Source organism: Leptonychotes weddellii, chromosome 6 (genome assembly GCF_054177405.1).
Source record: "Leptonychotes weddellii isolate Sample4059 chromosome 6, ASM5417740v2, whole genome shotgun sequence".
In the NCBI taxonomy this organism is placed as follows: Eukaryota; Metazoa; Chordata; class Mammalia; order Carnivora; family Phocidae; genus Leptonychotes; species Leptonychotes weddellii.
Window position 1 is genome coordinate 54393535 of NC_138374.1, and position 4817 is coordinate 54398351.

Consider the following 4817-nt stretch of genomic DNA (forward strand, 5'->3'; position numbering starts at 1 on the left):
AAGGCACAGATAAATTGAAAGACTGCCTGTGTTCATGGATTGGGAGAATTAATATTGTTAAAATGTCCATAACATTCAAACTGATATACAGATTCAATGCAATCTATCAAAATTCCAATGGTATTCTTTGCATAAATAGAAAATAAAAAACTATCTTAAAATTTGTATGGAATCATAAAAGACCCTGAATAGCCAAAGCAAACTTGAGCAAGAAGAGCAAAGCAGGAGGCATCACACTTCTTAATTTCAAAATACATTACAAAGCTTCATAATCAAAACTGTATGGTATTGGCATAAAAACAGACACATGGACCAAGAGAACATGGACCATGTTTTATTGGCATAAAAACAGACACATGGACAATAGACAAAAAATAAATCCAAACATCTATGGTCAACTTATCCTTGCCAAGTGTGCCAAAAATACACAATGGGGGAAGGGACAGACTCTTCAATAAATGGTGTTGGGAAACTATATCCACATGCAGAAGAATTAAATTGGAATTTTATCTCACACCATATACAAAATTCAACTCTTTAATATGGATTAAAGGCAAACAAAAGACGTGAAACCATAAAACTACTAGAAGAAAATGTAGGAAAATGTTTTTTGACATTGGTCTGGGCAATGACTTTTTGGATATGACCCCAAAAGGACAGTCAACAAAAGCAAAAATAGACAAATAGGATTGCATCAAACTAAAAAGCTTCTGCATAACAAACAACAGAGTAAAAAGGCAATCTAGAGAATGGAAGAATGTAAATTGGTACAACCACTACAGAAAACAATGTGGAGGGTGCTCAAAAAATTAAAAATTGGGTGCCTGGGTGGCTCAGTTGGTTAAGCGACTGCCTTCGGCTCAGGTCATGATCCTGGAGTCCCTGGATCGAGTCCTGCATCGGGCTCCCTGCTCGGCGGGGAGTCTGCTTCTCCCTCTGACCCTCCCCCCTCTCATGTGCTCTCTCTCATTCTCTCTCAAATAAATAAATAAAATCTTTAAAAAAAAAAAAAATTAAAAATTGAAGTACCATAAATCCAGCAATCCCACTTCTGAGTATATAGCTGAAAGAAATGAAATAAGTGTGTAAAATTATGGTATATATATATATATATATATATATATACACACACACATATATATAGACTATATATATGTATATTTGTGTGTATGTGGATATGTAGATATATACTTTTATATATATACACATATATATGTGTATATATATGTATAATGGGAGATAGTCGTCAAAGGGCACAGTTATGCAAGTTAGTACGATGAGTAAGTTCTAGAGATCTAATGTACTGCCTTGTGACTATACCGCCATGTTAACATTACTATTAAACAATACTGTATTGTATACTTGACATTTTCTAAGAAAGTAAATCATAATTGTTCTCATCACCATAAGAAAAAAGAAGAAGAAGAAGAAGGAAGGGAAAAAAATGGACGCTATATAATGTGAGAGATATATTAATTAGCTTGATTATGGTGATTATTTTACAATGTATATTTATATCAAAACACCAAGTTGTATGCTTTAAATATACATGATTTTTATTTGTCCACTAGACCTCAGTGAAGCTGGAAAAATAAGCTATTGCCATCCTCAAAAAAACAAAACAACAAAAAAGAAAGAGATGAGAGAGAGAGACAGAAGAACTTGCCTCTCTCTGCTCTCTGCATGTGACAAGATGACCACTTGCAAAGCAGAAAGTGGATCCTCACTAGACACTGGATCTAACAGCATCCTGATCTTTGACTCCCCAACCTCCAGAACTATAAGAAATAAATGTTTGCTGTTTAAGCTATCCAGTCCATGGTAATTTGTTATAGCAGCCCAAACTGATTAAGTTAACAGCTAAAACTCAGTTATGAAGTATCTATAATAAATCATTCAAAAAGTATCAGATAGCTTACACGAGAGTAAAATAATGATTACTTTCCACATTAGATTGTTTTTGCATAAAATTGGATATCTGTTCAAAGCAAATATCATATATTAATGTTTAAACAGTTTAATAATTAAGAAGCATCGATAACAATCAGCTTCCCTCTACACTATGCCAAAATACACTTAGTATAAGTCTTCTTATTAATATTCTTTTTCAGGGGCACCTGGGTGGCTTGTGTATCTTTACCACAAATCTGTTCATATATTTCTGCAGATCTATTTCTTGGATGGCTATTCTATTTCATTATTCTTTGTGGGTTGTTCTTTAATTTAGGGTCGTGTCTGCATAGATGAAAGGTTTTTATTGTGTTTTTACTGCACTCTTAGCTTTCAAATATCCCTGAAAGCCTATGCTACTCACAGATGGGTTTCTCCCTAGACTTGCCCTCCCTGAGCTGTAGCCTCTTACTTGGTACTTGATCAATCCTGACGGAATTGGATGAGCTCTTCATGTTCCTGGTTGAGCCTCACTCTTAATGTAAGTCTTTGTGTGCACCAGACCTCGTGCTTGAAACATACTCTGAATTCCTGCCATTCTCTTTGTTTAGCAAACACACAGCTCATTATATTTGTGGTGAGTTTTGAGTGGGAAAGGGTTTCTTGTATCTCCTCAAATAGTAGCAGAACTATAGTCTGTATTGGAACAAATCTTGAATCCAGGAAGTCTTTGTTTTCCTCTTTTTAAGAGACAAGAATTTTAATATCCTCCCATCACACCAGTGTGGGTGGGGAGTGGTGCAGAAACCTGTGGGCTGGAAGCAGAGAGTATTTCTGGCCTTTTACTGAGCCAGATGGGTTTTGCTAACCCCCTTTCCTGCAGTAAGTTCCCAAAATTCTTACTGGGGTACTTAACTATAGTCACTATGAAATTAGTAGAAATCTAGCATTTTAGGGTTTCTCATGTCTCTCACAGTTTATTTCCCAGAGAAGTGAATGTTTTTCCCACCTCTCACTCCTAAAACTCCTCACCTCATTAAAGAATTTAATAGGTGGTTAATCAATTAAATGGAATTGTAGCATTAGTTTAAACTGTGTCTTATTGATATCACATTTTCTTTTTCTCTTTGATGTTTTCAATAATGATTCAGTGATAGGTTAACTGATATCTTTATTTTCTCTGCCATTTAGGTACTTGGTAGAAAGCATAAATTAAAATCCTGTTATACAGAATGGAAGACAAGCTGAGTAGAAAATTGAATTATTTTGCAGATTGTAAACTTTCAATTGCATAGCATAAATAACTATTTTTATTTTGCTTTACATTTCTTATTTGATCTTAACTGCAAATGAGGTCAGCAATAAGTTTTCCTGCAGACACAGTGAATTTTATTCCATTAAATAGCTTTAAAATCTTCAGTAATTTATAAAATTGTTCATATCTCAACATACAAATTAATTTTAAAAACACATTTTTCACTCCTTGTTTAAAATAAATTTCTGAGTGTTTTCAACCAGCACTGACAGTTTTAGAGCTCTTATTATTTCCTTAGCAGTGTTCTAAGCACAAAGGAGACAGTAATAAATAAAACAGATATTAGCCAGTGTTATTAGTATATAAATCCTGAAAAATATGTAGATAAAAATTAGATGTTGTGGTACAGAAATTAAGTGAGCTTCCGGGATCCCCAGGTAGGAATTTAGACTTAGATCTCCAGCAGGTCATTAGAACTGTCTTTCCACTTTCACATACTGTATTATCTTCTTTCCCATTTAAAATGGTATTAGTGCAATTTATCAATCCCTCTTCAAGGTGCACTCTATCTTTTTCCAACATATATTTGTCTGTCCTAATTTACACACACACACATTCATGTAATTTTAATTCCTTACATTGCAGAGGAAGATAAGCATCAATAAATGTCAAATAGGCCTAGTACACATTGTCCTCTTCCCATAGACCATACAGAAAAGAGGGGAGCTGAGCGGAAATGTGTAAGATAAACTCCCTTCCCAAAGTGGTGTGGAAGAAGATCAAGTACTTGACCGGTATTATCCTAGTATCTTAGGAAGTAAGCCCTATTTTATTAAAGTGCATTCTGTGAATTTTGCTTCTATTTAAGATGTGGAAAGCCACAAGAAAATGCCACATTTACCCTACACAAGTAAAACTTGGAAAATATACAAAAATCATAAATTTTCTTGAGTCCATTAGAGAGCCAAGCTTTCAAGTAACCTGGGCTAACTGAATTCTAAATAGTGACAAACTTCTCCAAGAGTAGATGAAGATGAACAAACTTTCACATTTGCCAGAGTGTGGAAGAAGTGGCTGCCATATAAGCAGGTGAGAAGAATTCAGCTAAAAAGTCAACAAATCATGAAAGGTCGAGGTTGGCTTAGCATGCCAGTTTAGAAGAGAAACTGAAGGTCAAACACAAGGGAAGTTCCTAGTCACTCACCAACTCTTTCCCAAGAGCCTCCACTGGGTGCTCATAAGAGAGATTGGGGGGAAAACAGAAGATGGAGAGTCTCTTGGTGGCACAGATATGTGGGAAGTTATTGATTGTTCCTAGAGACCAGAAAAAAAATACCACCCATACCTGGAGACCCTTCTTTCATATGAAAGGGAATCTTCATCTGCTGGGGGAAGAGCAGGAAACATTATGGTCCTCATGATTCAAGAAAAGAGCCAGTGCTTCTGCAGGAGAGGAGGAAGCAAATCCATCTGCCTCTAGGCAAGGGATAGGGAAACCTCTTAGATTTAAGAGATCTGCTACCATTTGAGGTGAGGCAGAAACACTTCTCCACTCAAGACCACCATGGATGGAATGCACATTTTGGTTTCTAGGAGGATTGATACAAATACTGAGAACAGAATATCTTAACATCAAGACTCAGTGCACAGTTTGCCTTTTTTTTTTTTTTTT